Source organism: Ammospiza caudacuta, chromosome 2 (genome assembly GCF_027887145.1).
Source record: "Ammospiza caudacuta isolate bAmmCau1 chromosome 2, bAmmCau1.pri, whole genome shotgun sequence".
Lineage (NCBI taxonomy): Eukaryota > Metazoa > Chordata > Aves > Passeriformes > Passerellidae > Ammospiza > Ammospiza caudacuta.
The window spans coordinates 16852483-16876525 of record NC_080594.1 but is presented as its reverse complement, the minus strand read 5'-3'; the positions used below and the strand labels follow the sequence as shown (position 1 = coordinate 16876525).

Here is a 24043-nt window from a genome sequence, read left to right as displayed (position 1 = left end):
AGATAAATATATTCTGGTTTTAAATAAAATGTGAAAAGCCTAGATTGAAGTAATAAAGAATTAGGATTTGTATGATGTTTATAAGAATGGTACAGACTCAGTTGTGTAGATCATGTGGAGGAAATGACTGGGTTATCAAGACTGTACTTGTACAGAATGACTGTTTAGGCACCCATTAAATCTTATTTCTTTCCCCCTCTGAAATATGATGGCAGCTGTCTAGAAGTTGCTGCTGAAACATAGGATTCCTGTTCCACATTTGTCTGGGGTCACTGTAGTGATGTCCATGTCCAAGTGATGAGTCTTTACAGCTTCCTACTGACAAGTTCCTGTTGCAGCCTCCCTTTTAGTTCAGGAGGAGCTTAGATAAGGGCCTCCTTTGCACAGCTTTTAATTAACTGTTGACTGACTGAAGGCATCTATTCCTGGGCAATAGGCTGCCTCAGCAGCATCCCCTTTGGAAGCAATGTAATTTTCCTGCACAGAGAGGAAGTCCTTGCCATTGTATTACAGTCCATGAGACTTGTCTGATTTAGTGGTGATGTTGCACAGAAATCCATGATAATAAAATTTCTTACAACATTTTCACAGTCCCTACTGTTTGTGTTTTAGTGCCTAAGTTGCACTATGTTGAATGTAATAAAATGCTTTGTATGAAAAATTAACGGGATGGGAAGTAGCCATAAACATCAAAGACGTGAAGCAGTCACAAATTCTGTACAACAGTCAATTAACATAATGGGGGAAGCAGATATGAAAATATATAAATGGAGAGGGAAAAAGGTTTGTGAAATGAGTTTGAAGGAATGCTGTTGGTTGACAGAACAAATAAATGACTGCACCATCTCAAAGGCAGCTTTTTACTGTGTTCATGGTATATAAACTTCAGTCCCCTTTTCAGTGCTACTTTCAGTTCTAATTCTTTCTAGTGTAAAAATCTTTTTTTCCCTCCCCACCCTTGTGTCTGAATGCTTTAGTAGTGAAGTTCAATTGATGATTTACTGTTGCCATAGCTATAAAACCATAACAGAAGCACAACTAACAATTTCATTTGGAATGAACTCAGGTTTTGAGTGTGTGCATGAAGTTAAGACATACTAACATGGTTACTTGGACTTACTAGCATTTGATTTATTTTAGCTTGCTTCACTGTAATTTATTTTTTTAAGGCAGATTTAGCTGTGGTCATTGATGCCTTAGGTAATCAGTGTTTTACCCAACACTTCCATATGAACTAGTTGATCCCTCTCTGGCCAAATCAAAGTGTTAATGATCCAGCAAGTCATGCCTCTTACATTGCTTTAGAAAGAGGCTCTTAGGCCAAATAGTAACAAACAATTGTAATTTTCATAGAGATGCTGTCTACATTTTTTATTATTCAAATAGCTGATTTTATATAAATATAAGTTGACAATTGAGTCAAATCTGGTGAAGTCTGTGTTGCATGGGCTATTTGAACAAAAGTCCCTTTATTACTGGTACCTGGATTGTTGTGTAAGGATTTTCAAGAGTGTCTGTTTCTTTGGTCATGCCAAAAGACTTTGGGTGTTTAAAAATTATTCCTTCATTCAAAAGACAAAATGCAGTTTTAACATTCAAACAGACTCACAAGTAAATATTTGTAATAATGGAGATCTGTTTCATTTTTTAAGAATACTTTTATAAAATCACTTGATTGAAGTGAAGACCATAGCTCAGCAACTAGGAGTTAAAGGATTTTAATATGTTGCTATAAAGAAAAAGGGAATGTATTAAGCATGGTATATTTTTGATACTGTGCCATTCACTTGCTTTTGGTAACTGCATGCTTAGTCATATATTCCTATATAGAAAATACCCTCAACACTGCTGAATAGATAGTGATTTCTTGGACAAAGATTGATATTTTAAGAAGTCAACTGGGAGTCTGTTGATATTTGCAAAGAATTTTCCTTGGCTGCTGGGTTCCTGTTTCATGGTTCAGAAGGTCACAGTGACTGTGTCTGCACATAAGCACTTGGGAATGGAAGAGGACCCTAAAATGTTTGGGGTTTTTGGTGTTATTTATTTGTTTGCTTGTGTTCTTAAATTAACTGCTTCATTTTGATCAGGGCTTTTTTTTTTTGGAACCTGAGTTCTATGGGTCAGTGCTTCGTTGTGTAAATTATCTGAATTAAGAAGTCATGTGCTTGAAGAAGTGCTTTAACTGATAATAGCACTTAGTGACTTTGGTGATAGGGTAAAAATACTTTGTGTTAACTTCATCAAAAATGCTGTCTTCCTGAAGAACAGTATCTAGGGTACCTGAGAGCACAATTTTACTGAAAATATGCAAAGGTCAAAAAAAGTTGGCTCAAATAAATAATAATTTTTTTGAAAGAACACACACTCCCTTATCCAATACAATATTTTTATCATTTTCTTTGCCAGCTAAATTTCATGATCATGTAATTTTGTATCAGGGAAAGGTAGGTATATCATTTAGACAAAGCTTTTGCACAGCTCTAAGCAGTTGACTTCACAGGACTACAACAACCATTTATGAACTGAGGCCAGCAAAAACAGACATTGAAAATTGTTTTTATGAACATGACTGATAGGTAGTTAAAGAGTCAGGGCAGTGTCTTATTACTTCAGAGCTTCTGTTATAAATTATTGCTTTATTGTGGCTTAATATTGTACTTACTTGCAGTACCAGTTAACTGCTCCTTTATCTCCTGGAAGAAATTTTATTTCTCAGCTCTCCTCTGTTCATTGTAATTGGTTCCCTCAACATGCAGGCTACAGCTTCTTGGTGTTAACACTGGACATTTAATTGTGTTGTCTTGTTTTTCTTCATTTTTTCCAAGTGCATGTAACTTGAGCTACACTGCATTATATTTGGCAACATAAATGACTGTATTCTCTACAAAATGTAGAGACTCCCATAACAGTTCACTGTCATAACATTTTGTCTTTAAGAGGGACTTTCCATTTTCCTGGGGTGACCTGTATTACATGCAGATTGTTTAATTTATGTTTTTACAGAATTCTAAGTTTCACAGAAACCAAAGAAAGTACTGGAGACTCAGATTGCAACACTTTGTTTTTTTAATTTTTTTTTTTTTTTTTTTTTTTAGTTCTGGAATGAGTTATTCTTTGGATGATAAAAATTGGGTTTTGTTTGTTTGTTAAAGCAATGTTGTAGTGACAACTTTAGAAAAGGCTGCCTTCTAAGGATGCAAGTGAAATAGATACTGGTTTGTAAAGCTCAGCTTTTGTCTTTGCTCTCCAGTGCTGTGGAGTTTTTAATGTACATATTGTCAATATCTGCATCAGACCATTCTTCAGAAATGATAGTGAATTTTAATTTCTGTGATTTTTTTTTTTTTTTTAACCATGAAGATCCATATTTTTAACTAGGTCGTGCTCTTTACCCTTCCACAGATGAAAGATGTGGTTTATGAGAGGTTCTACAGGTTATTACATGGGACACTCATTTCTAAAGTTTTTGGACATATGCTTGAATTTCCCCTGGTACAAAGCAAGTAAAAGCTTTAAGCTGAAAGCTTTTAAATGTGGATGAAGTCATGCCTCTTCCTTTGAGGCACTCTTCCCAGTCAGCAAGAAGACATGGTCTGGCCTTTAATAAGAGAAGAAACATGCTTCATCATTTCTGGTAAATCTTACAAGTTGTTGTGATTTTTTTACACCAGTGCAGTTACATATTTATTTGTGTAAGAAAGCCAGTCTGTGCCTTCCACAGTTCATTGAAACAAATTTTGTGTTTGTTAATATATTTCTGGTCTCGGTGTGGCTATGTATTTTTAAATTTTTTTCTTTTCCATTGCTTACAGTTCTATTTATTGATGTGCAGTTTTTATGAAGACATGCTACAGTTTTTTTTTATGGCTATTATCTTTATTAATGCTTCTTTTTCCCCTGTCATAAAGAAAGTCAAAAGCCTTTGAAATTACAGCAGCAACAACATACCATAGCTGTTGTGTAATCTGCTGGCTTCATCTGAACCAGTCAGCACTTCCCAGCAGAATGTGAATACTTATTTTAAAATTTATTTTCCATTACATTAATTTACATCTGTAAATTTCAAGGAATTCATTTATGCTAGGATACAAACCTCCACAAAGGGTGTCTCAGCTGCAAGAGGCTGTGTAAGGCAAATTTCCCAATAAGAAAATTTATTTTATAAAATGAGAAATCTTAATGACAGGGTGTGAGTTCTTATTACTCCACAGACTATCAAAAGTAATTATCATTTTATCTGATGATTAAAATGCTGACTTGCTTTACAAGTCTTAATGAAAGCCATAGAAAAAGGAATGGTATTGCCAGTTCTGGGTTAACGGGCAAAATTTTGCATGGATAACCAGATGTATTTAGCTGTGGTGCTGAATAAACATATGTAGATAATACTTTTAAAAATCAACTGTTCTGGAACACTGATGTTGTTTGTGATCATGATTTCACAACTAATAAGCTGCTGTCTTACTGGTGATATAGGAATATTTGTGCTCATAAATGTTACAAAATCTGGGGTAAATTTGATGACAGTAAGTGGTTTGAGAAAATTTTAACATTTTTATTGGTTCATTTAAGATTTAGGACTGGATTAACTTCCAGTTCAAGTAATTTTACTTCAGCACTAAAACTCAGTTTTCTTTTATTATGAAATCTCAATTTAAGAAAAAAAATTTCTATCTTGAATTACATTCCTTCCTTATCTAGATGTTCTTGGAAGTCACCTATCAAAACATCAGTCTTGTGTGGAAAGCATTAATGCCTTCTGTGACAGTAAGGATTTGAATGTCAGAGTGAAAACTATGAATTCTGATGTTCGTTTTTAATCTTCAAATGGCAGCCATCTACAGTGTTTGAGATTATGATGGGGAGGTGGAAGTGGGATTTTTAGGTGGGAGTGAAGAAGAGCTGCCCTAATAAATTCTTGGCAGGTTTTTGGTTTGTTTTTTGGCTTGACTGCTTATCCTGAAAACATTTAAAATGAATGCTAACCTGAGAAACCACAATATTAATGAGCTTTACTTGAAGTTAGCTTAAAAAACTCTGGGTCCCAGCATTCAGCTTATTAGAAAACATGGCACAATGAGTTGTGAGCTGGACTCTGATATGTCACTGCTTTTGAGATGCACTCTGCTTTCTCCTTTCCTCTTTCTAGATTTAACATCTGTTTCAGGTATTCTTTGAAGTCAGTATTTATTACTGTTGGCATTTCAGTGCCATATGATTCTGCACACAGCATGACTTAATCTTCTTCTGTTCTGAATCTAAATACCTCAATAAGGTAACCAGCTCACAGGAACAGCACTTAGGTTTTGTTAGTTAGTAATTCAGAAATTTTTTAAAATATATTGTATATTCACTGCCTCCTCCTTCTTCTCCCATCTCTCTCAAGGTCTCCCACCATACTGCCTGTAGAGTCAGAAATAAAGCCAGTAATTTCAGATGCAACACCAGAATTTGGAACTTTTCAAATTTACGTCAGCCAGCAAATTATAGTTTTGCAGATGGAAAGCTTTCTGAAGGAAATGGAAAGATGAACCACAAGAGATGTGGTATAGGGGTCAAAGCAACAAGACTGAGGCAGAACTCTTCAGTTACTAATCCAGGTCCTGCTTCTGTCTTGTCTTCATCTTTACAAGTGAAATTTTGTGCCTGATCATCAGATTTATTAAAATGGCAAAACAGTGTTAACTTACTGTAACAGATTTTGAGAACTATTATTAATCCAAATAGGTTTTAAGTGCAGTACTTACACAAAATAAACCAAGACAACTACTGTTTCTTATAATGTGATTTTTTTGTGATTTTTAAACAACAGTGTTGCTGAAATGATTGCATTGGTGTTACATGCTAACAAGTTAAATTGATGGGAAAAATTGTGTGTCTTTATGAACCTGACTTTTGTTTCAAGTGTATACTTGAATCATTATTCCTGGTGGAATGTTACTGTTTGACCACAGTTACTGAGCTGTTTTTAAAATCACCAATGTGATAAAACACACAATCCTGCAGAGATAAACAGGTCAGGGCTTAATCCACCCCTTACCCTATGGGCAGGTGAATGAGTTTGCATTTTCTATTCAGTGTCATACCAGGAATCAATAATGTTGCAGCCTCCTGCTAGGATTTAACAAGTGAAAATCTGTTACAGGAGTTAGCTCAGCTCCTGACAAGTGTCCTTTGGAGCCCTTCCTGTCTTCACCCCACTCCCCATGGAAAGATTAGGCACAAAGAAGAGAGTGCAGCTTGCTCACGTTGTGGATACTGCTGGTGAGGCTGCTCCTAGACTGATGATCCCAGCCACGTGTGTTTGGTTTGTGTAAGGCAAATACTACTTTGCTATCACTGCTGTGCTGTGCTTACTGCTGCTGGAAGAGTAGTATTTGGAGGTGTGAGTTTTTGTCTTGGCTATTTACTCTGCATCCTTCAGTTGATTGAGGAGTTTGCAGAAGTTCTGTTTCTCTGAATCAGTCAGTTGCTTCAGCTCACTGTAAGTTTGTAACCCTTAAGTCATATTTTTACACTTCAATTTAATGATACTGTTTTATATTAAGAGAAGGGTTTGAGTTTTCTTTAAGCAATTTCTATAGATAAATCCTGTGATTTTTTTTTTTTTTAACTGTATGCAACGTCATAGTGCCTAGGTTCGTGGTGGACCTCTTTTATGAAATGGTTTTAAGAGGGGCATAGGTGGGAAAATGGGTTCTTTTCTGAGGTACCTGAGGCAGTGCTTGTGCTGCTGTCTTGACCAGAATTGGGCATAATTGTGCAAGGATCTAATTTATGCAGACTTTTTTTAACTTCAATTTGTTAATATTTTTGGTATGACAGAAAATGGCACTCAGCCACATCATATCAGTCAGAGGAGACTGGTTAGTCATAAATGTCATTTTCCCATAACATTTACAGGAACTGGATGTTCTCTAAAACAATTTAAACACACATTTTATACAAAAATAAATGTCTGGGGTTGCATTTTCATCTATGGGCAGAGTAGGCACTGTGCCTATCTCTTATACTAACCATGGCCTTATTTTATCAGTCATCAGCAGTGGTAAAATTTAGAACTTTCCATATTGCCATGCTCACTTATTCTTTTGGACTGAAGGCATCCTACTCATGCTGCCAGCCCTGGATAAGCTGCTCAGTGGCCACTTGCTTCTAGACAGGTGGAGCTTGTCTGAAAACTTTATTATGCACTCTTCATGCCCAGTGTACAAGAATTTATGTGCTGAAATTGTGATTTAAATGACATAGATTAACCATGGTAAGTTAAATAAAGATACTTCAGTACTGAATGGCACTGTTAGGGAAGACAGAGTTTGCCAGTAATTGGAGGAATAAGGCTGGTTATAAACAATTAGACAAACATTCCTCAGAAATTATATAGGGGGTATCACTGCTTTGCAGGATTCAAATTCCATTACTTCTTGAGGGTTCTGTTCATACCTATAACATCCTCAGACAAAAAGTATGCTTATTTCCTGAAGAAGCTCTGTGTATGTTTAATAAACTTGGAGTGTTTGAAACTGGGCTTGGGTGGCACACCGTTTCTTCTTTTTTGTTAGAAAACTTAAATCTTTATTGTTACTGCAAATTTATCTTGAGGTATTTAAATTTTCCTTGATGCTAAGTTGCATGAAGCAGTGCAGTTGAGGCTTTTATCAGATAAACTGTATCAGATTTTCTGATTCAGTTACAACTTTTTCTGGTAGCCAAGACTGTTAAGTAATAATGTTAACAGCAATAGTGTTAATATCAAACAGAAGTTCATTTTGAAGCTAAATATGCATCTTTTCCCATATACCTGCTAATGTGAGGGTGCCCATTTTCTCTGAGATGGGCTTGGGCAGCACTTCATGTTGGAGGCCAGGTGAGAGATGGTAGCAAAACATTGTGGCAGGGTTAACTAGCTGAACTTCAAAGCTACAAGTGATAAGAATCCTGCTAGTTTGCTGCTTTTCACTCTGTGACCTTTGGAAATTCTATTGGAACTTTTCCTTATGCATTACAAATTGCTTCTGCATACAGTTCTAGGTACTGAGCCTCTATAGCTCTGGTGACTTAATGACCTGGCAGATAATTAATTTTCTTGCTATCTGTTGTAAACCTACTAAGTGTTTGGAAGTTATATTTTCTTTTCTCCTAGTAGGCCTCTGGCCACATAGACCTGGGAGCACTTGGTGAATTATCTAAAGGTGCAACACCAATGCAAGTTTTGTCTAAAACATGTTAATCCTGAGCAAAGTGCTCTGGTGTAGCATTTAAGTTTATATGGCTTCTCCAAACTGATCCTCTTCAAAGAGCACTAACACATTGTTTTAGAATACAGGACAGGAAGCTACATTGGAGACCTAAAGGTGATAGTTTGGGATTTTTTTGAAATAGTTATAGTTCTAACTAAGGTTTCCTTCACAGATTTAATTCACAGTTCGATAGCAAATGATAGTTTAAGTAGCTTCTTCACCTGTGATGAACTGTTTAACTGAAGAACATCTTTTACTCTCAGGTCTATTGATTATGATGTGTTGAAGTAAGATTTTTCCATTTTTGTGCAGCCTTGGTTGTTCACTGTGTTAAAGATCAAATACCCTGCTTAAGAGTAAAAGAAATTGCATCCTTTAGTCATATGTCCACTCAGAGTGTTAACAGCAGTGTTTAGGGTGTTTGTGATGTTTTGGGTTTTTAGCTACTTGCATGTGTGTTCAGCAGCTGGAGTAACTTCCTTGCTTTGTAAAATCAATGTTTCTCTATTTCTGAGGGGGGAAAACCCTAAATTGTTGGGATTTAAAAAGTGGATTTAACTAGTTCTAGCATTTCTGTGATCAATGATTTCTTAAACTCTTTTAAAATTGGTCTGAGCAGTCTTCCTAAAGCCAAGAGAGATACTGACTTTTTCCATCTTTAGTTGTTTTCCAGTGTTCTTTGCCTTTCAAAAACTGTCATAGGAAAAGGCTTTTTTAGGAAAGAGCAGGGTCATGTGCATGTATGCTTCACTTGTGCCTTCTTATGAAGACTTTGAGTTCCTTGTTCTTTAAGGAACTGTGAACTCAGCTGAACATTCTGTGCCTTGTTAGTGTACCCCAAACTGATTTATAACTCGGTATTGTTATGTGACATTTGGCTGCATGCCCTGCTTGATGTCTGCTGGTCTGTGGTATTCAGGTTATGGTTTCTTGTTTCAGATGTCACTAAAGGAGCTGTAGCATGCCTTCATGTACAGTGTGTTTCTGATGTAATACATTTTAGCTTTTATCATTAATTTATAATGTGGTTTCAAATGCTGAAAATAAAGGAGTTCTCTCTAGCAGAACTTGCAAATTGTTTAGTTTACTGCTTTAATCTAGATATATGAGAGGGTCATTTACACGTTGTAGAGTGTTACCAGTGTCAATTTCTGACTCCTCCCACCCAGTTAATCCTGACAGAAATAAGGAAATGTTGCTCTTTACAGAGATGATAGTAATCCTGTATAGCAGGGGCATGAAGATCCTTTCCAGAGTGGCTGCTCCTTTGTACACCAGGGTGCATTCTCCTCCCTCCTCCTCTGTATGGGTTAGCAAGGTATGTAAGCTCGACTGTTCCTGTCAGCTGTTGCCTGCCGCTCTGCCAAAGGGAAGCAATGTGTGAATCTCCCAGCAGCAGCCTAATGAGCATTCCCCACCGGTTGGTGTCGTCCCCGCACCAGCCTCGGAGGCAGCAATTTGTCATCTGGAACTGGCCTGTCGTGAGTGATGCTGTGCTTGCTGACTTTGCTGTGGAGGCTTTCATCGCCCTGCTCTGCTTGCTCATATGCGTGCAAATGAACGTGCTCATTTCTGCATCAGATCTGTCTTTAGAAACACAGATTTTGGAGGTTTTAGGGCTGCCAAGGTTCCTGGTGGCCTTTTCATTGAAGACAATTTGGTGTTTCGTTTTGGAATTTAGTTTTTGGCTGCTAATTAAAAAAACTTTTCTCTTTACATGAGAGAGTATATAGTAGTATTTTGCAAGTTCAGAAAAGCGTTTCAGATTTAAGCATTAACACTTGACCACTGCATTTCTTCCCCACACCCTCCTACATCCAGGTTAGTGTGTTCAATACTGGCTTTCAGATATTTGGATTAGGGATTGGCTACCCCACTGTGGCATTGTTATACCTTCAGGTTCAAGTGACCAATATAAATCACTTTCCTTTTTTTTTTGGTATGATACATTTTTGATAACAGAATGGCTTTTCTGAGGTGTACAATGTGCTTGACGGGGGGGTAGCATTTTGAAATTGAAAGCAAAACCAACTGTGGCATTTACTAGGCTTCTTCTGAGAAACCTCTTTGTGGCTAAGTAGAATAGAATCAACTTTGGGAATGTGATGGGTGATGTTAGTTTCAGGTAGGCCAAACTTATATGTGATAAAATTTTAAACTTTATTTTCTTCATAGTTAGACTTACTGACTGAAAGATTAAATCCAAAAAATCCCAAAAAAGATTAAATCCATTGAAAACTGACAGAATTCAGTCAGCCTAAACTTAACTCTGTGCTATCTTAAACTATCTTTAGCACGTGGACTTAGATAGTCCACGTGCTAAAATTCAGTGTATAATTAAAATATGAGCTTTGAGTGCATTACTTTCTATTTTTAAGCAGCCAGTTTTATGTGGTTTTTTATGGCAGAAGCTTCATGCTGCTTCATTTCACTTTTAAAATTTTTCTTCATTCCCTCACTGTGTCATTGTGATAGTTGCTATGCAAACAGTAGATAAGCTTTGTGTCTCTCATAAAAAAAAAAAGACCAAGCTTTAAATCAGCTGTCTGCAATGAATTTGAAAGAAAATGCTTTGAATATTTGGTTTAAGACAGATTTTAACAACTCTATCCATCATTTACATGCAGTTGTTGTGTTGCTTCCCAGGCCTTTGGAAATCTATAAAGGACAATGACATCTGATGTATTGTTCACATCGCTGACATGTATGCAAGATGAGTGTTTTTCTTGTCAGGAGTGGATTTTTTCCCATCCATATTTTCACTCACGTTCACTAGAGCTTTGTGCCCTACCTGATGTCTGTCTGTAAAGCTTTGGGGAGTTTGGGCATGAGCAATGGTGGTTGCTGTGGTTTCTCAGCTGCTTTGAGCATGCAGCATGAAGCAGAATGGCTCAGGTTCTGCTGCTGTGCCTCAGCAGCCACTGTGGTGGTCACCTGCCCAGCCTGAAGTCAAGCAGCTGTGTTACATCATCATCATCATGTGCATGATGAGCTGCAGCAGCAGGCATGACTTCTGCAACAGGCAAGAAGTCCATGCATTTATCAGCTTGAGTGACCAAGGTTATGGTTTTGAGTTGTGTGTAGAAATGTTGTGTAGCAAGGTTGGGTTGAGCGTTCACCCCCAGTATTTCCCTATTGCTGCTAAAGGAGGGTTCTATGGTGATATTGTTGAGTGTTCAGCCAGCATTCATTGTCTGCATGAAAATTCACCTCTTCACATCACATCAGCCCTGGTGAGGAGCTGCATTGGGAGGTGTTTTTTGTGCTGTTTTTAACTGGTGGGTACAGACTGCCTCAGCAAATCTTGAAATACATTCTGCTAGTAGTTTTGAGCACTCTGGATGAGCTGTAACTGCCTGAGAATGCACCACTGATGCACTGAAGTGAGCACAGCTACTGAACTTCAGGAACATCAAGGTGCACTGGACATGCAGTAAAAGTGATTTTTGTCTTGCTGACAGAAAACACAGCAAACCTCAAAATCAGCATAAGGTACTGAGAGGTGTTAAGAGTCAAAGTGTCCATTACTTCACTTAAATCACAAGACTAGGCACTAAATTTAGAATTTTTCAGCAGTGGTTTTTACCTTCTTGAAGCTGAGTAATACATTTTAGTGAATGGTTGAACCAACCAAGCTTTCAGCTACATCAAAAAGCTCAACTTAAGCTCTAAGGGTGCCATGGCAGAATCTATTTAGTATGAAACAAAAACCTTAAGCAATTAAAAATTATTACTATGACACAGTTTCTAAGTGCAAATCAACTTGGTGACAAGATAATGTGTTGAGGGAAACTGTTAATGAGGCAGAACTACAGTTATATACAATGATTTTTAAAGATATGTCTTCCTACATTGTAAACTCCTTAAGATTCTCGGATTTAGATATTTTAATTGCTTTTTTAATGAACTTTATTCAGGTAGTACCACCCCCAGGATTTGAGAACAGCTGCTCATAGGAAAGGTCCAGAGGAGCTGTAGTAGCTCAGTTGCCCATGCCATGTTTACATGTGGTAAAGAATTTCTTCTGAAGAAAAGCAGCAGTTTTTTACGATCTGCCACAGAGCCACAGAGGAGAAACTCACCAGGAGGAAAACCAGGCTTTTTTTTTTTTTTTTTAATACCATGACAAGCAAAAAATTGGTAATTCATCATAGTATTAGGTAAATAGTATGAAAATTCTCTTGCTCAGCACAAATCAAGAAATAATTGATTTTACTACTACTGATGAGGAATAGAAACTATCCCTTGTATTCTGGATCAAATCTCTAGAAATTGTGCTGTCAGCAGATGTTTGTCAGTGGAGGAAAGGGAAGTGATGGGAAAGGAACAAAGGCTCAATGCAGTTTGATAGGAAGTTGACTTTCATTTCTGGAGGATATATTTCTTCTTAGAATATTTTCACATTGGATGTTGTGAAAAATTACTATAAAAATTTAGATGAAGAAATACAATTGTTTAAGACTGAGTCATGTGATGGTTCTTTTCTTTCACTGTGTCCTTTTACTTTTAATTGAAACTAGCATTTTAATCAGTTAAAATTAGGAATACCGATCACTTAATACCCAAAACATGTTAAGCAATCTGATCTAATAAAGGAGTGTAATAGAGAGGCGGTGGGGGAACAGCAGTGAGACAGTTTAATCATTATACCTCCATCTAATTATTTTGAAGTTTTACCAGTATAAATGAGAGCAAAATTGGTTCTGTAAGTATTAAGTGAAGAATGTTTTCTTTTTAATCTGAGGAAGACAGACTATGAGAAGTAGAGTTCTGGCTTTTTAGATGTTATGCTTTGTTTTAGGCTAGCAGTATTCAGAGTACAGATGGTACTTTAGATATTGCTAAAGCAGTAATCAGTGATAGAAGTCACCCTTCTTTGTTGGATGTGGATTTAAATTGTCTCTTACCTATGGGGGGACTTTTTTCTTTTTTCTACTTAGTGCTTCTATCAAATTTATTGCATGCATAGCATTCCTGTTAATATTTTTTCTTTGCCATATTGTAGTCTCTTGACTTCTTCAGCTCATCCTTTCTACTCAGATACTCTTTTTGAGGACTGTCACTTTGCTTCCTAACACATCTGTTCACAACATAGCTAAGTTTTCTACTTTATAACTTGACACTGGATATTTAGAAAACTAAGTAACCATTTTTAAACTGCAAGGACTCTGCACATATGACAGAATAGTGAGCTGAAAACTTTTTAAGGGGCTCAGGATACTGATATGGGGTATTGTTTTTGTACTGTGAAATTACATTTGTTCTGGTTGCTAGGATTCTTTTCATTCTATATATACACTATACAGTGCCCTCTTCCCTGATTCTCTCAACAGAGGTATAAAGTTTGCTTGTTGCAAAAAAGAATATATTGGAAACAGGGATGTGACTTTTATCTAATTGCCAGGTTAATAATACACAAATACCTGAATTATATTTGAAATGAAATGTCTCTTTATGTTTTTAGAAGCATGTTGAAAATAACTGCTTCCTATTTTCTCCATGTTTAAAGCCAAAAAAAGTTATGAAAAATTTTACACAAGATATTTTGGCTCATCCTTTAAATCTGTGTATGCGTGATACTACAACAATGCATCTGTTAGTACCAGCTTTGATTTTTCCTAAATATGTAATTGAACAAGAATTTTGAAGGATTTAAAACATCAAATAAATTGAGAAAGAACCCTTACTTCTCTCCTAAAATTGCATTTGTTTTTCAACTAAGGAAAAGGAGAACATACCACAAAAATATGTTTTACCTGTAAGAAGAGATCAAAACTCAAGGTCTTAAGGTTTAACTTTTCTAACATTTCAATTTGCACATAGGACTCTGAACAGCAGTGCTCAGGAGTTGTAATTTGCAAGTAGGACAATACAATTAACTTAATTGCAGTTGCTCCTATGAACGAAGATTTGACAGGGTTTGGCCCTTAATTAACGGGGAGGACAGTCAGGTGTGAACTAAACCACACTGAAGTCCAATCCTCCAAGGTGCTCTGTGCCTCGTCAGAGCTGTTTATCATTGCCTGTGTTCTGGAGTTCATAGCTGCAATACTGTTGAACATCTTGCAGAATAAGCCTTGAAGAGAGCAGTGTGCTCTCTCATCCTCACACTCATCATGTGTTTGACCAGGATTTAAAGTTTTTTCATAAAAATCTGACAGTTCTGCCCTCTTGTGATTTGACGCTTGCACGCAAGACACAGAAGAGGGAAGCAGTGTGTATGAGATGAGTTGAAAAGTTTGTTAGTAATTGAACTAGTTGCAATTCTTTCTTTTAGACATAGCATGATCTTATTGCAAAGTAATGTATGTGGAAATTTATACATCGCTCTGAAAACTACAGTAGAAGTTGTTCAAAAGTATAGTAAATGCTTAGAGACATGTGTGTGTACATGTCTACTAATATATAGCATATGCATGTAAATGCAGCAGAAAGGGAGGCAGTAGCTCTACCTAATATATTACAATACTGTTGGACTCCTTCCACTGCTTTAAATGCAATCATGACTTTATCCGACCATTTGGAAAGTGTGTGTAATTCATAACTCTCTCCTTCTTTAATGTTACATTAATTCCTCTGCAGGAATTGTTTTAAAGACAGTTTTTAACGCTTGAAATAGTCACCCTATCTGTGATTCACCAGACATCTAGATCTCCTGGTGCTGTTTTGGGGTATCTCATTGTTTCTCAGTTCCTCGCCCCTCTTTTTTTTTTTGGAAGTGACTTTTTTAAAAAAAGGTATCTCAGCAGGAAAAAGCCAGAAGCGCCAGTGCTTGCCAGAGAAGCTCGCTTCCCACCCTGTGCCTTACCTTGCGCTGGCGGGCTGTGGCAGTCCCGGCTGAGGCGGTGCTGCGGGGCGCTGCGCGGTGCCATCGGGGCCGCTGCGAGCATTCCAGCGCTATCCCAGAGCGCTCCCGCGGAACAATGAGGGATGGGCGCGCGGGCGGCCCGAGCCTATGCACCATTACGTCAGCGCCTCGCCATATAAGGCGCGGTGCGGCCCCGCCGCGCTGCCCGGTGCGCTCCGCTGCGCCCGCTGCCCGCGAACGTCGGCCGCCGCTGTGCAGCGGGGCTCGGGCACCCCCGGGCTCGGCCGCCTCTGGGCAGCTGGGCAACTCAGCCCGGCCACCTCTAGGCAGCTTGGCCGCTTCTGGGCAACTCTGCCACCTGTGGGCAGTCCTGCCCAGCCGCCTCTGGGCAACTGTGCCACTTCTGGGCAGCTCGGCTTGGCCACCTCTGCGCAACCAGGCTCGGCCATCTCTGGGCGGCTGTGCCTGGCTACTCCTGGACAGCCCAGCTTGGCCACCAGTGGGCAACTCAGCCTGGCCATCTGGGGGCAACTGGGTTCGACCACCTCTGGGCAATTCGACCATTTCTGGACAGCCCGGCTTGGCCACCACTGGGCAGTTGGGCAGCCCAGCCACCTGTGGGCAACTCAGCCTGGCTACCTCTGAGTAACCGGGCTCGGCTATCTGTGGGCAACTCGCCCTGGCCACCTCTGGGCAATTCAGCCACCTCTGGGCAGCCGGGCTCTGCCACCTCTGAGCAACTCTGCCACCTTGGGGCAGCTCGGCCCGGCCACCTGTGGGCAACCGGGCTCGGCCATCTCTGGGCAGCTGTGCCCGGCTACTGCTGGACAGCCTGGCTTGGCCACCTGTGGGCAACTCAGCCCGGCCACCTCTGGGCAATTCAGCCATTTCTGGACAGCTGTGCCTGGCTGCTGCTGGACAGCTGGGCAACTTGGCCGCCTGTGGGCAACTCAGCCCGGCCACCTATGGGCAACTCAGCTCTGCTTGGCTACCTGTGGGCAACTCGGCCCAGCTACTTCTGGGCAACTGGGCTCGGCCATCTGCGGGCAACTCGCCCTGGCCGCCTCTGGGCAATTCAGCCACCTCTGGGCGGCCGGGCTCTGCCACCTCTGAGCAACTCTGCCCCCTCGGGGCAGCTCAGCCTGGCTACCTCTGGGCACCTGAGCTCAGCCACCTCTGGGCAGCCAGGCTGGCCCTTGGCAGCCGGGCAGTGGGTGCTGGCTCCGGCCAGCCCCGCGCTCTGCGAACCATTGCGTTTGTCCTCCAGCTCAGGGCCAAGAAGAATGTGCGGAAGGTTTGGGTTAGGGCAGTTCCTCTCTAGCACTGATAATAAAGTCGTTTTAGGTTGTTACTGATTAAGTACAATGTTTTCCACTTAGTCCCGCAGCCTAGGGTTTGAAAACAGAAAATCTAAATTCCAAGTCATCTTGTTTAATTAGTTGTTCTAAGGAAGCTTTTTCTGTTGGTTCGGTTTTTTTATTTTAATTTTATTGACAAAAAATGCAACTTTAGCTGAACTCCTCTGAGGGGGGATATGAACTTTGAGCCTTACTTTTTTTTTTCCTTCTGTAAAGAGTCGGGGTCCTTGGAGGATAGTATTTTATTTCCTGATGATGTAACTACAAAACAATTCTCTTAAGTGATGATGGGAAGGCCAGATGAAATCTGATTTTTTTTTTTTTTCTCTTCAATGTTTTTTCTACAAACCCCTTTCCTTTTTCATCTGTTTGTGTTTCAGCTAACACAATTAAGCAGTCCAACCAACTATTTTTAGTTAGAAGGTCTAGAAGAAATGAGTTGTTTGTTTTAATATTTAGGAAAGAGGCAGAAAGCCAAAAAATAGGATTTAGATTGAAGAACTTGAAATGTATCTCTTGTATTCCCCATTCTTTAGTGTACACTCTGAATCAACACTGGTGACAGAAGGAAGAAATACTGGAAATAGGTACAAAATTTGTTACTGAAAATACACTAAGGGATAACAGGAGTCAGTGAAACAAACTCCTTTTATGTTGGTGGGTAAATCAGACCATTGAAAGGCTTTCTACACTATAGAAGTAGTAGGTGCATCAATTAATTTATTTCCAGTATTTGAATTTTAATCTTCGTCTCTGTAGCTTAAGCCATTCTCTGCCTGCCTTTAGTTGTTTTGTCATAATGAACATAATGCTAACAATAAGGCAAGTTACTTATTTGGGAGTGCTGTCTGTAGGTATGAAGAGAAATGGTGATTAAGATGTTTGCATTTCATTAACAAGACAGACATCTTCTAGCTATCTTGCATATATTTACCCTGAGTGTAGCCTGAAAAAGGTACTTATTCTTTAGTTGACAAATTGCAGCAACCTCTTGCACGGTTACTGAGCAAAGACTTCCTCAGAACTCTGCTGCTTATTTGCATGGTTGATCCTGCTGTGTCCTCTCTGTAAGTTTCTGAGAAAGTTCAGATTTGGGTACCTTGTCAGGAGACTTTCAAATTATTTAATACAAACCCTTCCCAAATGGTTTTGGAGATAGAAAACATCTTATTTGAGTACACCAATGGACAGACCAGGATAATATTTCATTTGCTGCTCTAGGAGAGTTAATAATCAAATCCAAACAAAAGCAAAGTAACCTGTCTTTAGCTGATACTGGTCTATTCAGTTCCTTGGCTAATGTTTTTGGAGGCTAACAGTTTGTCTAGTTTTCATCAAAAGTATTATGCCAATATGGATCATTTGAAATACAAGCTCATGTAGGTGACCTTGGTATGGGAAATATCTTCAGCTGCAAACTCAGCCTTTCTGCTGGGACTGTTGAAAATGGCAGGACAGCTGATGGTGCACGGTGCTGCCTAAGGGCACACTGTGGAGGTACTGCTGTATCCCTTTCTGATTTGCAGGGGAAGTCAGGGAAGTTATTCAGTGCAAGGTAGGTAGGAGTTAAATGTCAGTGCATCCTTTTTTACATTTATGTATGTGAGCATAAATATATAAATCCTTAGAGGTGAAAATTACTGTTTCTGTCCAGGGTTTGTTTTTTTCTTCCCTTCCCTTTGCAAATGCTCTGTTTTTTGCAACTTTCCCTTCACCTGCGCACACCCTGTTTCTGTAGTCTATATGAAAATTGCCTGCATTGTTGTTCTACCTCATGAAACAGTTGTTTTAGGCCATAAGCAGCTTTGAAGAAGAGGACTTCTCAAAAGCTGGTAATCAAAAATTCACCCTCACAATCTAGTTCTATTCTGGAGTTCCAAGGAACACAGCTCAGATAGTGCTGGTGATAAGTTTATTGGTAGTCTGGGAACAGGGAATAGAGAATGCAAGTCCTTCTGTTTATAAGTCTGTGTTTACATCTGGGGATGGCCAAAATACAAACTCCTCGTTTCTTAGTTAATTCCTCTCTGCAATACAAAAGTGCACATCTGTGACCTTCTGCAAACCAACTTTATCAAAGAGCATCAGCTGAGTGTATAATGACCTGACTTCCTTCTTTTATATTGTTATGACTTAAAGGACATTGTACAGTGCTACCCAAGCCCTGTTAAGGGCTTGGATATTTTATTAAAAATTCCAAGTTCTGGACTTCTATTACATGAAAAATTCATTTTTGTCTGAGGCAATGAATTGAGTTGCAAAGGAGCCTTCCTTTACTGTTTCTTTCAGTATCTGTAGGTGGAATCCTGGCACGGGTGAACTACACTGAGGAGGAAAAAAAAAAAGCGTTTGAGCAGGCAGCTATGCCTGTCTCATTCTCCATTGCTCCTTGAAAATGAATTCTGTTTCCTTAGTTACTATACATAGTTTTGCACAGAATTGGTGCATTTGCAAGTATTGTGACAGCAAAAGCTGATTTGTAGATTGTTGATTTGTGGAAATTGGAGACCAAAAGAAAATCTAATTAAATCATTGGTGCATCTCCTGTCAATGCAGGGCTGCTCTCTGCAGCTGCTTGCAGGGACTTTTTTCTAGTTGCTGCTTATCCTTTTGTATTCTTTGTGCCCACAAAATCTTTCAAGATTTTACTTTAGAAAAATAGAAGCTGGGAAGATGGAAGATTATATGAGGCCAGGAGAAGATAGGACAAATAAGCTAGAAGACTTTGAGGCAGTTGTTTAGACTTTATCTTAAACTATCTGAATTCCTCCCATTACTTCCACCGTTAAACTTCTCTTTCTTCCCATGGCGTTTCATAGCAGCAGTTCCAGTGTCCTTAAACCCATAACCTATCTATTGCAGCATTTGACCCCTTCCTTTGGCCATTTTGTATCTAAGATAAATAAAGGAAATTAGACTTGGGCCTGAGTTCAACAAAGCACTTAAAACATAGCCCTGTGTATTTTTGTTGAAAAAGGAAAGGACTTCAGCAGATGTCTGATTTTAATGATATATTGAAATGTTTGCCTGAATCAGGCTCTTGGTCACATTTGCTTCATGTAGATGTTGTTGAAGCTTGAGGCTTCTGAAATTCTCCCTGGGGTCTAAATCTTTACGTTACTTTCAAATTCCAAAAATAAACATCTACTGATGTAAAACAATACTGTCAAAGCTTTTATTAGTATTTTACATTACTTAGAACAGTTTGCTTTTTTGGAGATGGTCTGCTTAAGTTTTGCATGTGATACTCAGAGAACTGAAATGTACTCAGAATTGACAAGCTGAATTTTATTGCCTTGCATAAATAGGAGCTGATATTTAATGTTTTAATAACTCATGTGACTTCAAGGATTTTTCTCCACTGTGTGCTCAGCCTTGTCTCCAAAATCTGTGGGAGTTTGGAATTACTCAGTGGAAGAAGATTCACTCTAATTATTTCTTAAATTAGAAAAGTTTTGAAGGATGCTAATAATCTATCTTTATTATTTCTTCTAGCATTATGTTTGATGATCTCTTGGATTTCATCTGTAAAGTGTTTTAGAGTTTCATATCCTAATGTATAGACTAATTTTTGAATATTGCAAAGAGAAATTTGGAGGTTATTATGGCTTATTTATGTCTGAAATGTATTGACAACTGATGTGGGAGGCAAGGGACAGAAGCAGGGGAAAGTTCTAAAGATAACATTCTTCAGATTCATGTGTCTTTTACTGTGGACCATGGGTGGAAAGAGATTAATATCTCCATTACTCTGTGGTTTTAACTTTTTTTGGCAGCAGGGAGAAATATTTTTTCAAACTCTCCTATTGTTTACAGATTCCATTATTCTCCCTTTCTTTTTGCAGATACAAATAAAATTCCTAGCCAACTATTAAGGGTAATTAGATTCCTTTATGTTGAAGTGGATGACTGCGCCTCTCAACTATTAATGACTTCTAAGGAGAAGCGCTTAGCAAGTGCTTCATATCTGCTTGTGAGATGGTTTCATTTTGTATATGGGACCAAGGTAATTTTTTATGTAAAAGACAACTTTTTGCATGGCAGAGTTTATCATGAACAAGGATGGATAGAATTTAGTTTGTATGCCTTCCCCTACTCTATATAAACCAAACATATATAGCCAAGTAATCCTTTCTCTGTGACAAAATGAGATAATGTTCTTTAGTTCATGAAAGGTCTGTACAAGGGTGTATTTTAAGAAGTTTGGGATTGGAGATTTGTTTTGTTTGTGATGGGTTCTGCAGAGAAATTTTTTTATCAACCCACCCCCACCCACAAGTATGCCTGTCTAGTTGGGCTATTTCTGGAGGCACGACAGCCATTTCAGTGTTCATGCAATAGCAAAAGTGAGTTGTAATCCTGTGAAGACTTAGGAGCTTGGAAGGTGCTCAGTTTCATGTCTGTAGACAGGCTTGAAAGTAGAACATGTTTTAAATGTCTGTCTTTAGTCATTAGATTGCAGAAAAAATGACACCGTACTGCTTTGCTTTATCCTTTTCCTTTGAATTCAGTCAAAGCAAGATTCTTTTTGTAGAACTTCAGGGAAGTGGTATGGCTGAAATATTGTGAGCTTGAAGTCTGACTCCACAGGAATCCCTGTCTCTTTTTTTATGTATTAATCTAAGATGTGAGTTCAGTCATTTTATTCAAAGTGATCAACTCCTTTTCAGAGCTGTGTAATTCTTGTTTGAATAAAACCGGTGCACGTTTGTTGACTCAGCTTTTCACACTGCCATGTGTTGAACATGGTGCCAGTGGAGGATGTTTCTTTCAAAGCTTTGATGATATGTGAAGTGAAAAAGTAGATCAAGTTATTGCAGGCTCTTTCAGCTCCTCCCCATCAGGCACCCTTATGCTTTTCCCTTCACATCTCTTGTTCCTGCCCTTGTTGCTGGGTGAGGTGTTCCACCAATGGCTTGGAGAGCAAGGCCAAGTACACAGGTAGCAGGGATTTGGCATTCAGTGCATTTCTTGGGAGTTGCAGGTTTACAGGAGCCTCCTGAGGCCATGGCTCCTTTGGGAGCACAAGCCTGTCAGGCACACAGGTGAGTGTGGGCTTGAATGCAGCATCAGAACTGGAAGAAGGCTCACTGGTGCCATTGATTTTATGCAAAGTGGAGTACATAGCTGTTATGCTTTATTTTCTTTTTTGGTGGTTAAGTAGAGAGAATCCAGAATTAAAATGTATCATGAAGCCTACATGTCATTGTTATAATTCCGTTGAACAGGCTTCTCTTGCCTCCTACTGATTAACAGCTCTGTTTTCAATGGGTTAAAGAGCTTTTTTAAAAGGGAGTAAGGCTGTAGAAGAATGAGTATGGATGCTAAGGAAGGTAAAATTTACAAGGAGAGAAAGTATTTTTTATTGGGCTGCCTGCATTAGCAGAGTAAAACACAAACATGCTCTTGGGCCCCTTCTTTGGGTCTTAAGATGCTGCATCTATGTTGTAAAATCTATGTAAAAACAGACATGTTTTCTGCCTTGATAAACCCCCCCATAGGATTCCTGGTAAGAAATACATTCAAAAAGGCTTTTCTTATTCTCTGTAATTTCAGTAGCTGTATGTTAGTTCCTGTTTAAAGCACAATGCTTCAATTATTGGTGATTTTGGTACCTGTTCAAGGAATATGCGTTGAAATAACGCAGAGGCAAATGCATCCTATACAGGCTGTTTTAGATTGTGAATTCCTAGGGATGTAATGTAGCTCATAAAACTTTGATCCCTTTGGGATTCAGAATTGCTGAGCTATCTGATGGATTCATAGTTTAGAAATGTGACTTAGTTGTGTGGTTCAGTTCTCTGGTCTGGAAAAGTATTTACAGAATTTCTTGACCTCCTAGGGTACAGTCACATGCAGCTCTTTGTGTGAGCCTTGCCCACAGCAGGTACTGTTCAAGGAGTCTCTTGGGCCTGGGGAAATGCATTTAGCAGACTCAGACACTCCACAGCTCCAGAGTCTGCAACAAAAATTTTACAAAGCCCTGGAGTGAGGAAGGAGAACAAATACAAAAGGGTATTAATTTGGCTTTTTTACAGCAGCTGGCATGAGACATATCAGCCTTAAGAGCCATTACTTTTAACTCAGCGATATTGAAGTTGTGTCATTATCTGGGAACACTTTTATTGATCTCATGTCTCAGGTGTTATGTCAACAGGATGGACCATTACTAAGAAAGTCTTCTAGGAGATGAACTAAATGCTTGAATAGCCTACAGCTTGCTTCATGCTTGAAAACTGAACTAAAGCACAAGAAAAAGGGGTTTAAGGAAATTCTCTTCTAGCACCTGAAGGAAAGGCAAAATTTTCTTTTAGTCCCTAAAATCTTACGCTCTTTAAACAGTCTTCCTTGCAACCCTTCCCACTGCTTTATAGTCTGCTTTATTTTGTGGAGTTTTTTTAGTTGTTGAGTACTTTATTTTTAACCTGTTTTGTTCAGCTACCTATTTTTAGTTGTAAGGAAGAAGCTTCTGTACCTTTTAACATTGTTTCCCCTGCATAACTTGATCAAAAGAATTTTGAGAGAGCACAATTTCTGTCTTTTCTTTGCTCTGGCCAGTGAACTCAGGAGCTTCTAATATGAAGATTAATATTAATTAGATGAAAGATACTTGCAGTCCATACAAATTGCACTTATAAAGAGTGTAGTCAGGATGAACTGCATAGAATTGATTAAAGAGAGCAATGTATTGGGTTCTAGTAGGGATACAGTTTCTTGTAAGTGAAATCTGTAGCGGCATATTCTGCTATGAAATCACGTAGTACATTTGATAATTGCTAATAATGTATCTTATAAGCAGACTGTACTATTACTCAAGAAAAAATAAGCTAATTTCTTAAATGGATTCAACAGAAGAACATTGACTTTAGTACTTTTAGGTGACTCTACAGAAAATTTAAGCACCCTGAATCTGTAGATCTTCGGGTTATTTACCCCCTGCCTCTCTCCAGTAAATACACAACTATAGAATAAGTAAATATTTGTGCATAACTCTAACCAGTAGCAAGGACAGAGGAGAAAAGTGGTTCTAGTTATTTTAATGTAGTACTTATGATAGTACTTATGCAGCCTTTTTGTGTTTAGCTTTTAAAATGATACAGAAATGTCTCGATTCCATTTACAATAGACAGAGGCCTAGAACTAGAAAGCAGCAAAAAACAAGTATATTTTTAAATTCCTAATGTATGTTGTACTGCTTAAATCCAGACCCAGTTGTGCATGACCTCTTAGTTTGATTCAAGTTTGGAGCATGTGAAGTTTGTTAGTTCTTTTCTGTTTTACTCTATTTTTCTGACTTTAATTGTTTTTATTTCAAATATCCATAGTAGATGGGCAGAGGCTAGTCTCACATAAAACAAATCAGTCTTTAATAATATTGCTGCTGAGTAGCAGCATACATGAATCCAGCACTACCAAAATAGGAGGAGTTATTTTGCTAGAAGCCCAAGATGTGTCCAGAGTGACATAAGGATATACAGAGCTTGACAAGAATAAACACTTTGAGAGCTATAAAATTGCTTTGACCTTGGGGCTTGGGAACCTAAGTGGAGCCTTAACTTTCAGCTATCTGTGTGTATGTAAATCAAAGCAAGTCATGCCCAGAAATGTTGCTAAGTATATTTTTCTCAGCAGTC

The 24043-nt window shown here is 38.7% G+C and overlaps 2 protein-coding genes across 3 annotated transcripts in view; one reads left to right on the top strand and one right to left on the bottom strand.

The window, feature by feature from the left end:
- Positions 1-24043, top strand: part of CMSS1 (cms1 ribosomal small subunit homolog) — a 225370-nt gene that overhangs the window by 23571 nt on the left and 177756 nt on the right. The gene's annotated exons all lie outside the window — the stretch shown is intronic.
- FILIP1L (filamin A interacting protein 1 like) overlaps positions 1-24043 on the bottom strand; it is a 63753-nt gene that overhangs the window by 4297 nt on the left and 35413 nt on the right. The window contains exon 1 of one of the 2 annotated variants that reach the window (XM_058825536.1): positions 15052-15172. The exons of the other annotated variant lie outside the window; for it this stretch is intronic. The gene's annotated coding sequence lies outside the window, so the exon portion shown is untranslated. Of the gene's footprint in view, positions 1-15051; positions 15173-24043 lie in introns of those variants that run through there. 2 annotated transcript variants of the gene reach the window in all.